This window comes from Saccopteryx bilineata, chromosome 2 (assembly GCF_036850765.1).
Source record: "Saccopteryx bilineata isolate mSacBil1 chromosome 2, mSacBil1_pri_phased_curated, whole genome shotgun sequence".
NCBI classification, from domain to species: Eukaryota; Metazoa; Chordata; class Mammalia; order Chiroptera; family Emballonuridae; genus Saccopteryx; species Saccopteryx bilineata.
In genome coordinates this window covers 367681985-367695752 of record NC_089491.1, presented here as the reverse complement: position 1 = coordinate 367695752, position 13768 = coordinate 367681985, and the positions used below count along the sequence as shown (strand labels likewise).

Sequence of the window (13768 nt, the reverse complement as noted above, 5' to 3'; positions counted from 1 at the left end):
ACTGTCGGAGAGTGTGCAGCTATCACCCTTGGTTTTAAAAAACAGACCCTGTTGTCTTGCCTCTCGCTGTTCACTGGGCTTCCACCACTATTCCCAAGATGAGCACATTGGACCAAGCCCGGAAGGAAGCCTCGGCTTTGAGCAGCATTGGTGAGTGGGACCGACCAGCAGGAGCCGGTGAGGGTTAGGTGGGTTTCTGCCTGGGCCTCACCGCCACTGTAGTTGTCACTCTTGCTCCCCTGGACTGGCTTCCTATCATAGGTGGCAAGCAGGTCTCCCAAGCGGCATGAGCTAATTCTATCCCCGAGGAGTTGTTAGAAGAAGACGGCCCAGCCCCATGCTTGCCCAGGGCTCCGACTAGCGCCAGCGCATCTCCCCACACTCTAATTGTGCCCTTTATTAGATCACCGATGGGTCCCAGCTGAGTTTAATTCAGCGTCTGCTTCTCTGAACATCCTGGAGGTGATGATTATACAGCAGGACCTTTTCTAGAAACTGCCCGAGATGTCTGAGGCCACCAACCCTGGAGCTCTAAAAGCCGTGTTGCTTCTTTAGTGTGAGCTTTCTGGGGAACTGGCCCAGAAACTCCTGCCAAATTCTTTGCAGGATCCTCCCTTCTTTCCACTCCCCAAGCACCTCGTTTAGTTAAGTGGTTTTGCCTCCTTTCGGTTGCTCTGTAATTGAGGCGATTACTCATTCCCATCACAAGATGGAACTGGGAGAAAAAGGCTGGCACAGGACCCCAAGCACTGTGTCCTGCATCCTGCAGAATCCCGTCCCTTGTCTTGCTGTCTGAGTGCTCAACTGCTGAGGTTTGAGGAGCTGGCACAGGTCAGCCAGTCTCAGCTGCCTCATGGCCACTGCTCAGGAGTAACAGTTCCGTTGTCACAATGGTGTCAGGCCTGGGAGGGAAGGCAGTGAGGGAGAAAGACTTGAGTGACCCACAGCCTCTCCAGTCTGACACTGTACCTTCCAAGCAAAGCAGCCCTAGATGGGGTCTTGCAGACTAGCAGGGATTATCTGTGATCATCATCCATAGAGAGACGGTCTAGGACCGGCCATGTCAGAGCGTGTTATCAGCAGTGCTGGGCAAACGTGATTTCCACCGTGTTCTGCACAAATACAGCTCCAGGTCTGTACGCAGCCTGCTTCATACAGGGGGATATTCCCTCTGGTCCCACTAGACAACCCTGGCTTAGCGAGTCCCTCATTCCCATAGGCTTGTGCAGATTTGAGAGCCCAGGCAGCTAGCTTGTTTGCCTTTCACTTAGTCATTCAGTGGGTAGTCACTGGAGCGCCTCCTATAAACCAGGCACTGTCAGAGGCAGTGGGGATACCACAGCGAACAACAGGGTCCTCATCTATTAACCCAGCCAGGGCATGATGATGGTCTGGCCGGGACAGTGCAGTGGAGTCGACCAGAAATGGGTCGATCACATCGCAGCGCTGCCTGTGCCCAGACAGATTGAATGAGCTACCCACAGGCGCACAGCTGGCAGAACTGGGAAATAAGTCACGTGGGTGTGGTTCTCAAGTTTCGTCCCTCAGAAATGCACGCAGCTGCCACTAGGTGGAGCCTTCCTCTTCAGGCTCTTCTAGGCTCCGGGCTCATCCTGTTAACCTTAAGTTCACCTCACTTTCAGCTCAGCAGCAAAGAGGAAGGGGAGGCAGTTTGGACATACAGCCCCTTGTGATTCATGATGGTGAGTGGTCTCACATGCAGAGTCCAGAGCGGAAACCGTGAGCTCACTAGCCCCTAACAGCCACAGGGTATGACAGAGGCTGTGCCCTCGCCCCCAGGACCAGGAATCCAGCCGGAATTGTTGCCATCGGGAAAGCGTTCATAGCAGCAAACCTTGGCCATCCACGGCCAACCTTGATAAACATGGAGCATCTCTCAGCCAGCCCTGGGCTCAGCAGCCAACAATGCGCATTCATCTAATTGGGCATTTTCAGGCCATTAAGTAGATCAATCAATGACAATTATCTTTGACTTTAATTCTGGCCCTTTTCTGTTTGTCATTCTCCAGGCTTTAGTTACTGAGAAGGAGATAGACATGAGCATCAACACCTTGAGTGTGTGCAACATGTGTGTGAGCCCGTGTCTGCGTGCGTGCACACACACACACTGTAGGGCGGAAGCCCTCAGAGCGAGTGGCCTGGAACCCCGGCCCCTGCTGGGCTGCTCCCCATCGTCGGGTCCCAGGCTTCTGTGCGCTGCCAGCCGAGGGGGGAAGAAGAAAGGCCGGAGCCACACAGGATGCTGAGCAGCACTCTGCCTGACTCAGGGTGGGCAGGGGGGCGGAACGGAGGTGTTATATTGTATCTGAGAGGGGCTCCATGGCCTCTTTTAATGCCATTCAGTATATATGGAGGAGCCCCGAGGGCCCATTTTCTGCCCACTTGAATAAACATGCACAAAGTGACCATTCATAGACCATCTACCTCTGTTAGGTCAAGCAGTGGACTTGGCCCTTGACGTCCACTATCTGTTGCTATACTCTGGACGTCACCATAGAGCAGGATTACTCCCCCATTTTGCAGATTAGAAAGCAGGGGTCGGAAGCGGTCTAGGCCAGCTCAGGCAGGTTGTTTCGTAACACTCCTCCACCTGATTGATCTTCCCGTGCCATTCAAGACAGGCCTCCACACCATCCAAAGCAGCAGCTCAGGAGCTGTGGGCGCCATCCTGAGTGCCATTTCCAAGCATCGGTCTCTGCTGGGAACACCGTCCCTCCCCTGCCTGCACATCGTACCTACCTCATCTTCTAAGATCAGAACACGTCCGCGAAGAGCCTTCCCTGACGGCCTCGCTTCCCTCCCGCCGTTCTGCCCGCTGCCCCCTCCCTCCCTGCCTTCCCAGCACCGCTGCTGCTGGCTTTCCATCACCTTCCTCCCTGCCTGGCTCTGTCGCTCTGCTGTTCTCGTGCTGGTTGGTGATTATAAACATTTCAGGGGCAGAAAGCACCCAGCCTCCTTCTGCAAGCCCCCCGTCTCCCACGGTAGCTGCTCCGCACTCAGAAGTCGTTATTCCGGGGCCAGCCCCTCACCAACAGTCCTGTCACCAGGCCTGAATTTGTGGAAGATACATGGTTTTGTTATGTCTGTTTCCAGTGGAGGTCAAGCCAATCCAAGGATCTGGACAAAGCCTGTTTCACGGAAACCACAGAAGCAGAAGGGGCCAGCTGTCCCCAGGGCCCCCTCTGCCTCAGCATCTCAGCTTCCCTTGCCCCCAGGAGCACCACCGCTTTGAGTTCCTTCCACTCTCTCGCCTTACCCAGGGACAGGAGGAGGGTGGGGGGCAGGGGCAGCGGTGAGGCCTTTGCTTGTCCTCCTCCTTCCCTCCTTTGCCCAATCCAAGCTCGCCTTCATGCCACGCCAGCCGCTGGGGATCGGGCCAGTGGGCGGGGCGTCTCTTCCTTACCCTGCGTCACCTCATTTCTGGGCCCAGGCAGTCTCTCCTTATCTGAGTCTTTCACCGTGAATCTGTAATATACACACCTCTTATCTTCTCTCCGTTTCCGATGAGTATCAGGCTTCAGAGAACTCTCTGCCGGGGCTGTTAAAATTTTTCATGCTGCTTGGGATCCCTGTTCATGGTCAGAAGAATGGACTTGGAAGATAGTCTTTCTTTAGAATTCAGGGTCCAAATCCCTGGCGAGCTGGAGATCTGAAAGCAAAGCACTTAGGCACGTAATGAACGCGTGAGGGGATGAACGCCGCTGGTCTGATGCGGTGCAAATAGCGTGGCTCCGGCATCAGGCCGACGTGGGTTTGAATCCCGGTGCCACCTCACACTGGCTGTTCACCACTGATGGGTTTGCTCAGCCTTCTCGAGCCTCAGTGTTCCTGTCTATAAAGTGGGGATAGTAGTAACCTCATTGGTTTATTGTGAGAAGTGCAACTATGGTACAGAGCATGCTGGCACGAACCAGGCGCATAATAAAGTCACACAATTAATTAAGCAAGGCTGCCCTCATTCTGAAAGGACTGAGTTGCATCATAACAATCAGAAATTTGAATAAAGTCACCCTAATGCCCAGTGGAACGTGGTCACAGATGAGATGACCACAAATGCCCGGGGGTCGACTTGATCCGAATGTAACAGGAACCGGCCTGTAGAGTTCAGGTGTCTGGTGTCAGATACGCAGGTAAGAAGTAAAGATCCTACATAGGCATCAGGACATCCCAGTTCTTGGTTTGGGGCTTCAGTAAAGCCGGCCGAGAAAACTAGAAAATAGGATTTTTTCTGCTTCACACGCTTGCCCGGGCCTGCGGCACCAAGCACGTGGGGACCTGGGCTGTTTAGTTTTCATGTTGCTTTCTGAGAGGGTCTAAAAGGCCTGGCCCAAGGACTGTGACCCCTCCTAGCCCAGTCTCTGTCTTAAATGGAGCCGAAGTCATCCTGCACAGAGGGGATGGGGACAGCAGTACTGGCCTGCTGCTGCCAGCACTCCCTCCTGTCACCTCTTCCCACCTGGGCTGGGGGAAGGAGCGCTGAATTAGTAAGTGAAATTAAGGTGACCCGAGCACAAGCACTGTGGCACCACAGCAGTCAATCTGGTGACTGAGATGGCTGCCAAGTAACTAACAGGTGGGCAGTGTGTGCAGTGTGGAGACGCTGGGCAGAGGTCGCGCGGGGTCTCACGGGGCTCAGAACGGTGCGCAATTCGAAACTTATGAGTTGCTTATTTCTGTAATTTTCCACTTAATATTTTCAGACCATGATAGATCACAAGAAGCCGGACTGTAGAAAGGGGGATATTTGCTGTATTCTCTATAAAATCATGCTTGTCAGTTTACAGAAGTTGACAATGAGACGCGATAGGAAGTATCTGTTTGTTTGTTATTTTAACTCTTTTATTCTTGTGTATACATTTGCTTAACGGTCACTGAATTTCTAGGCCAGGTTCATGTAACTGAAGAGCCTTTCTAAGTAGTTTATATTGTCTAGAACAGGGGTCCCCAAACTTTTGACACAGGGGGCCAGTTCACTGTGCCTCAGACCGTTGGAGGGCTGGACTATAAAAAAACAACTATGAACTAATTCCTATGCACACTGCACATATCTTATTTTAAAGTAAAAAAAAAAAAGCGGGAACAAATACAATATTTAAAATAAAGAACAAGTAAATTTAAATCAACAGACTGACCAGTGTTTCAATGGGAACTATGCTCCTCTCACTGACCACCAATGAAAGAGGTGCCCCTTCCGGAAGTGTGGCCGGGGGCTGGATAAATGGCCTCAGGGGGCCGCATGCGGCCTGCGGGCTGTAGTTTGGGGACCCTTGGTCTAGAACCAAGGTGTGTAGCAAATCCAATCTGGAGAAAAATGGGAAATAACAACTTTCTAAAGATGGGCTTTGAAATTCTCATCTAGTAAGTTATTATGCTTCCTTCCTCTGGTAGCTAGGCTGAGATCTACCTGGTTGCTAGGCCACCATTCACAGCTATAGCCAAGAAAACAGGGTACAGACCACCAAAAGCAAGTCCACCAATCCACCCCGTGTGGTGGTACAGGCTTCACAGTTCAAGTCCCCTGTATTCAACGGTAAACTTACAAACCTTTGTAAGATCCATGTGCTGTCACGAATGGGATTACTGCCATTGGTAAACCAGCAGCTATATGAGCCTGTGTCATATTTTAGATGCACCAAGAAAGACTTTGCTGTTAGGCCAAAGAAAGCAGCATTAATAAGTCCAATGTATTTGATCCATGTTCAAGTGGGTTTCTTTCTGATTCTGGAATTTGGTTACTTTTCTGGTTATGATATCAAAAATTTGTTTGTCTCTCATAATATCATCTGGTTCGTGATTTTTCATCTTGGACCTTATAGTCTCCTCCCAGCAGTCGGGGCTTCCTCTGGTCTCCCTCAGCCTCTGAGGCTCACTGCCACCTTCGCTCCCTTCGCCCAGGCACGGCCATCTTTGGCCGGCACATGACTCAGCCCAACACGGGCCAGGAAGTGTCTATTCATTAGCTGCGCAATTACTTCCTTAATATTTTTGAAATTAAGCCTTAGAATTTCTTCAGCATTGAATCTTCAATATACCTCACCCAGTTTGAACCTAATATGACTCATTAAAGTTTTCTTGATGATTGAGTGCATTCCAAGGGGTTGATTTACGTAATCAAAAAGGTTAGGTTTCTGCGAGCAGTTCGTTCAGCTAATCAAAGGTTTAAAGGTTGTAAGAAGGGTATAACGGCTGAAGCATGGGAAATAATCCTGAGAAATTAGAGAAGAAATGCTAACGAAGCGTCAGAGGGGAGATCAAAGAGACAATGCAACCAAATGAACATCCGGTCTGACCAAGACTGGCGGAGGACACTGATAAAGGAGGAGGGCCATTGGAAATGACAAGGAGCGAAATACTGTGGAGGGCTGACCAAGTCAAAGCACTGATTCCAATAGTCCACAGACCATAGTAATCAACGAGGGACGAGACAACGTGGGGGAAAATGTCCACTCTGGTGAGCTAGCAAAGCAATTAACTGGGGGTACATGTTAATACATAAAACATGCAATCAATACAATCATGTTGGAATGGTTTAACTGAGCCTACAGTCTGGGACATCGATACTGTGATAAGAGTTACAACCAAAAACTAGAGCGTCTGCCCAAGAGAGAAACTCAGCAATGGTGCTCCTATCTGTGGGGACCCGGATGTGGCTCTTCAGTGGATTGAGAAGGCATTGAATCAGACAAGAATCGAGGGTTTAACTGTCATGACAAGGACACATAAAATTAAACGAATCAGACACGTTATAATTTTATTGACAATTTTCAAGATCTTTACAACTCATGTCATGTTGGGTACAACTTTTTTTTATTTTATTTTATTTATTTTATTTTTTTTACTACTTTTAACAGTTGCTATTTATTGAACGACTTTTTAATGTTATTTATCCAATCATCATTACCAATGACTGATTGCCACCTACGACCTGCAGACCCTGGGGCAAAGCTTTTGTACTCTTTACTTCTCACGTTTGCGACAACCCTGAATGACGGGAGCTCTGGTCCGCGCTTTACGGGTGAGAGGGCCGAGCCGCTCAGACTAACGTGTTCGTTCGCGCATGGTCAGTAAGGGAGCTGGTACAGAAACTCAGGCTGGTTTGGTTCAAAGTCCTTTGTCATCTTTCTTACTCACTTCTCTAATCATGACCTTTCTCATCTCGCCTGAGAGCCCAAACGTGATAAACCTCAGATCCACGCCCATTCTTTTTTTTTTTTTTTTTTTTTTTTTTGGATATTTCTGAAGCTGGAAACGGGGAGGCAATCAGACAGACTCCCACATGCGCCCCACTGGGATCCACCCGGCACGCCCACCAGGGGGCGACGCTCTGCTTTGACCAGAGCCACTCTAGCGCCTGAGGCAGAGACCACGGAGCCATCCCCAACGCACCCGGGCCATTCCCGCTCCAATGGAGCCTCGGCTGCTGGAGGGGAAGAGAGAGACAGAGAGGAAGGAGAGGGGGAGGGGGCGGAGAAGCAGATGGGCGCCTCTCCTGTGTGCCTTGGCCGCGGACTTCCCGCACGCCAGGCCGACGCTCTACCACTGAGCCAACCGGCCAGGGCCTCCATGCCTATTCGTACTGAAAGCTCCTGTTGCACAGAGTTCGTTACCATCTTCCTCCGCCCTGTCTCCGCCAGTGCAGGCCACTATGACAGATCTGCAGACGGGGTGGCTCACGGCACACATATTTATTTCTCACTGTTCTGGACGCTGGGAAGTCCAAGATTCAGTGTCTGGCGAGGGTCTTCTTTCTGGCTCATAGACAACTGTCTCTCCACTGTGTCCCCCTCGTGGTGAAAGGGGTGAGAGAGCTCTCTGGAGCCTCGTTGGTAAGAGAACTGATCCCGTCATGAGGGCTCCACCCCGATCAGCTCATCAGCTCACGAGGCCCCTCCTCCCAATGCCATCGGTTCATTAAGGGTTAGGGTTTCAACATATAAATTGGGGGAGAGCACAAACATTCAGTCCAGAACAATCTCCCTGGCAGTGTTCAAAAGAGCAGACAGAGGCCTAGTATCATCCACCCAAAGTGGACTAAATAAGCAGCAGCGACCAGCATTAAAACAAAGTGAAAAGACATAGAATAGCGCATAGAATATGACATAGGGTGCCACATAGTAGAGATAAAGAGTAATTTTTTAGTTACACATCTACCATATTTCACTGAATCAAAGTCATTATCTATCGAAAGACACAAAATTTTATGTACTACTCAAAAAGAAAAATGTTGCCAATTAGTGGCAAGATGTCACAATTTGGAAGATGCATCTAAATTTCTGAGAGATTAAAATGTGAATAAAACCCATGCCTGAGAACAATGAAGTACAGTGTATGCATATAATTTACTGGGAAATGCATTTCCTACTGTGGGTCATGGCCAATGGACTTGAAAACCTCTATTCTTTGTGGTGGGGAGGGTGATTGGGCCCTTTCGCATAGTGGCCGTCGCTGCCAAGAATGCCCAGTGTGACCAACCAATTAGTGTGCTCAGCCACAGACAGTCTGGGCTGAGTTCCAGCTGCAAGGTGCCCTGTGACCCACCCCCTGGACTGTCACACTCCAACAAGGCTTGAGACAGTCCTACTCCACGCCAGGGCCAAGCATTAATGAAAGTGCATGGCATTTCAAGAATGCAACTCAGAGGTAGGTGTTCTTTTCCCGGGTTCATATTATACGGAGATAAGGTCCTGACCAGACAGCATCATGTAATTAATTGAGGTGTTTGAGAGAAAATCAAACAGGAATTGATATTTCCTAGGCAACACTCACAGGGCTCAAGCTAGAGGCTGTGGACAATAACCGAAAGGCCAGCCCAGGCTGTTGCAGAGGGAATTCTGACTTCTGACAGAAATGTCTGAAGGGTGGAACGTGAGAGGATAAAAGCTTTAGAACTACGGGTTCAAGTTTTGATCTCAATCTACATTTTTGATCCATTCAACCGATATTTACAGAGCACCCAAGAAGGTCAGGCATTGCGCTGAGATTGTTGGCGATTGCAAAGAGCCTGTCCAATCAGAACTGACTTCTGAGAGTCTCGCTGTCAGCAGGGGCCTTTACCTTGTTTCCCCTCTTCTGCCTTCTCCAGAGCTCAGGGGCTGCAAGCTCAGAGCTGTGCCCGCTCCCGAGCCACTCCTGACCGAGCCTGGGGTATACTGGAGCGTTCTTTGCCCCCTTGCCCAGTGCAGCTTGGTATCAAGTCCCAAGTTCAATTGTGTGGAGACCAGCTGGGCAGCTGTCACTGCTGGGGTCCTTTCTGATGCCCCTAAACCCAAGTAACAGCACTGCCTACTTCTTGATTGAAATAGTCCCCACACCATAATAGTTTAAGGCTTCTGCTCTGTGCACCAATCACAGTATATCCGGTTGCTCTACCTAAGATCTCAGTGCCCTCTAATAATAAGCGTAGATAAATTTATTGTCCCTGTACTAAGATATGGTGATCTTCTTAGAGCTCTTTTAGTCTTTTCCACAGTCCTGCAGTGACAAGACCAGTTGTATGTCCGTCTTACAGATGAAGACAGGCTTACTGTATCTCTTGCCGGTCCCTTTCGTGCATACCATCTAACTGGTGCTGATGGCATCTCTGCCTGGCTTCTGAACTGTCCTGTCACCAAAAATTCTTTGTTCTGCTCCAAGAGTCCAACCAAGAAGGGGCCGGGTTTTGGTAACTTCAGAGGCAGGGGGCGGGAGGGGGTCGCTCAGTCTTCCTCTGTGCTGGAGTGATTGCAGCCAGCCACAGAAACAAGGGCTTCCGGGATAGCAAAGCGGGCACTCCCTGCACTCCATGTGTGCACCTGTATGATCTGAGTAGGAAGAACAAAGAGGCTGGAGTAGTTGTTCAAGTGCTGGGTCAGCCACAGCCGGCTGTGTAGACAGGAGTGAGCCCTTGAGCTTTTCTAAATGCAGTTTCCTCATCTGTCAGGACCCCTAAGGCTTTGCCAGCGCCGACATTCGGGAATCCACAAAGAAAGTTCAGGGGTGCGAACATAGGTGTGGAACATGAACAGAGCTTGTGTTGTATGCTGGGAGTGCAGATGTCCTATAAAACAGCAGAGAGGTGTTTTACTCCCCCACCCCCTTCTGTAATGTGCTCAGAATTCCTCTTTAAACCCTGTCCACACACAGGTGTTGGGGAGAGAAACAGAAATCTCTATGTGGTGGGCTGAAAATGGGGCGAGAGGCAGGGAGATACTGTGACAAATCCAGTAGGTCACCCTTTTGGCTGAGGGGAAGAGGAAGGGGGACCGGAGCATCCTTCCTGATGGGGAAACGGGCAACCCAGATTTCCCAGGCTTAATATCAGCATTCAAAAAAGTTCAACATGAAACACTGAGTTACTCCATAGTCAGAAGAGGACCTCCTTTCTCCCACGTGATCCATATCGCCTGCCATTCCTTTAGCCAGAGGCAGAGTTTTTATTTTTCTGAAGCATAGGCGCTAGTTCAAGTATAGTGTATTGCACGCCTAGAATGAAACATGCCTCTTGAACACCGCGTTCTGTACGGAGGTTGCCTTCACAGAACTGCCCAGTCCCGGCAGCTAAAACCGGACTCTCACGGGCAGGTAGGGGCAACAGTGTCTTCACACAGCAACACCTACGGGGCCTCCACTGACCACCAGGGCATCCACAGGGAAGGACTGACTCGATGCTCCAGAATGAGACCTGCATGCAATTTCCCGTGCGAATGTGGGTGCGCATAGAGGCAGTAAGCTCCCGGCACTGCTCAGTGGGGCCTGGGCGGCCCTTGCTGTTTCTCTTCACTAGGAACTTGGTAAAAAAAAAACAACAAAAACAAAAAAAAAAACAACAAAAAACCCCACCTCACTAAAGTGCAGCCATTGGAAGAGTCTCAGTGACAACCCAGTCTGAGTTTCACTTCTGGGCTCCGTTGATCCTTGTGTGCGGACGGACCCATGCCATCTGCAGTCCCCCCCCCCCCCGGTCTGGGATTGGTTGTGCTATCTGTGTGCATCGTGGCCTGTGGTGTGGTTTTAAAGAAACAGGGTCCGGCAACCAAACAACAATTGAACATGTTTTCATATCTTGACTTGTCATTTGATGAAATGCAGAAGATGGGTGCAGATTCTTAATAAAGGAAAAATCTCTTCATTCCTTGTTGCTCTTCTTCTAAATAATCTCTTCCTAGATATCATGCACCCCAAACCCTCTCCCTCAGTCCTCCGCCCCCGGAGCGGCCTCTCTCTCTCTCTCTCTCCCGCTCTTCCTACTTCCATCTCTATTATGTAGATCTAAACCTCTCTGATTTCCTTAGCATTCTCTCCATTGCATCCCTTACCTGAAATCTCCACAAGCAGAAATGAAAAAACAAAGACCAAGATATGATCCAGCAAACCAAACAGAATTTCTCCTGGTGGCGGCGGAGAGTTCAATAATGTTCGCACAGGAGTAATTTTTGTCCCCTGTCTACAGTCACTTCCTTCTATCCAGCCCTTTGTTACTATTTACAGACTGGTCACCATCTCTGGCTCATGCGGGTTGCTCAAAGGGCACTTTAAGTATAATCATTATCCATTGATTTTTTTTTTTTTTTTCGGAGGCTTTTATTCCCTCCAATAAGCTCTGCCAAAAGCTGGCTGCTGGCTCTATTTGTTAAACAAGGGAGAGCTTCATTCTGTCTGGCTCATCTCTTAACCTAAGCTTTCTGTCCGCCCTCAGCATGGGGCAAAGGAGAGATTTTTCTGTCACCCTTTTGGGTGAGAACAGTCACTTCTTGATTGGAATGTGATCTGAAAATGAGCCTCCCACTGGGAAGAAGGTTGGACTCCCTGGCACTTCCGGTGTCGCACCATTAACCAGCCCCTGCCCCCCCACCAAGAAGACACCTACCTGCTCAGGGCAGTCCTTCTTGGGAGTTTCATGGTCAGTAACAACTTGGTTACTCAGGGTCCCAGAGAGGGAACCTTTGGATGTCAGATCACCTGGTGGGTATAGGACAGACCCCAGCGACTCAGAACAGGTTTTAAAAGAGGTAGGAGAGCAAAAGGTTCACAAAGTGACGGGGCCATGAGTTCTGGGAAAGGGCCCAGAAAAGGCTGTGTGGCTCTGCTAATGAACTGCCTGATTTCACAGTTTTACTGAGTGTAGACCCTGGAGAGGGGATGAGGTCAGAGCTTTGTCTGGTCACATTTTTTCACTGTAATTTTTTACATGGAGTGAGGCTTTGCTGGTTTACCAAGTGCTTCCACACGCGTTACCTCATTCCACGTGTCTTCAGAGGACGGGCCCTTCCAGAGGTGCCCCGTATGAGGAGGGAGTCAGACTTCGCAGCCTGTGTCCTTACTGTGCCTGTCCGGTTGCCCCTAAGGCCTTCACCCTTTCCTTGGGACACTCTCCCTCAACAGCCCTGTTGTCTGGGTTGGGTCTCCTCTCCTTCCTACTGCTGTCAGGGGCGAGGTCCTGGGGGAGAGGGGGGGGGGGCTCGAGCCCCCGAGGCAAGAGGGTTCTTGGCTTCACGCTGGGAAGAATTCAAACTGGGAGCCAGACAAGAGGTTAAACTGGAAGCAACCTTACTGAGCAAAGAGGATAGGCAGGAAAAGCCACTGCACAGACAGAGCGGCGGACCGTCCGCATGAGAGAAGGAACGGAGGCCCCGGCTGTCTCTGGAGCTTGAGCTTATACCTGTTTGTGATTTCTATGGAGAATACCTGGTATGAGGGTGGGAAAGCAGCTGGGATTCACTTTAACCTTTACCAGGTATATTTTGTGGTCGGTTTTCCTTTATGATCCGGGGAAGCGATAAAGGCAGGGGTCGAGAACCTGTGTCTCGCGAGCCAGATGTGGCTCTTTTGATGGCTGCATCTGGCTCGCAGACAAATCTTTAATAAAAAAAAAATAATAACGTTAAAAATATAAAACATTCTCATGTATTACAATCCATTCATTTCCAACCGCTCATGTTCATGGCTGCGGGTGGCTGGAGCCGATCACAGCTGACCTCCGGGACAACACCAAATTTTTATTGGATAATGCGTAAGGTACACGGGTCGTTGTACGGCTCTCACGGAATTACATTTTATTAAAATATGTGGCGTTCATGGCTCTCTCAGCCAAAAAGGTTCCCGACCCCTGTGATAAGGTGTGGGTGAGAGGCTCTCCATCAGCCCTGGCAGGAATGGTCTTTGTTCCGAGGCTCCTGGTGGTCTGCTTGCATCCCTGGTCAGCCGAGTTCCGTGTCAGGCAGCACAAAGCAGGGCCCTGACTTCCTTCTTTTGACTTTAATTCACTTATATAGCCCTCAGGCCCCTCTCCTATGTCACTACCACTCGTAGACCCTGGTAACCACCTCTTTTCATCCTCCTAGCGTGGGGAAGGGAGGCAGAGAAGGGAAGAAAGCAGTAAAGGGAGTGTGGTCAAGCCTGCTCACCCTGGAAGGCTGGAGCTCAGTGTCGCTTGGGGACTCTGGGAAACATCTCTCAGAATTTTTGTAACTGAGGGACAAAGATGCTGGGAAGTGCCCACCAACCACCCATCCATCCTTGGCTGAGGTCAGTTCCTGGGCTACTGACCCTCTGGCACTTTTTTCTCATTCTGTGCGGGGATGAAATGTGTGCTTGGGCAGCAGGTGGGCGGCAGGGCCAATCCCTAGGGCAGTCACAGTGGTTCTCGGCAGCCTTGGAGGGGGGTGGGGTGGGACATGGGCATGATCTGCTACACCCACCTCCCTATTCAACTATGACTCTTAGAGCACAGGTCCTGGGTCCCAAGACGGTGTCCAGCACAAAGTGTCTC

At 50.2% G+C, this 13768-nt stretch overlaps 1 pseudogene; it reads right to left on the bottom strand.

Moving 5' to 3' along the window:
• Positions 1-4889: 4889 nt before the first annotated feature.
• Positions 4890-5829, bottom strand: LOC136323535 (transmembrane protein 126A-like; annotated as a pseudogene).
• Positions 5830-13768: the final 7939 nt, after the last annotated feature.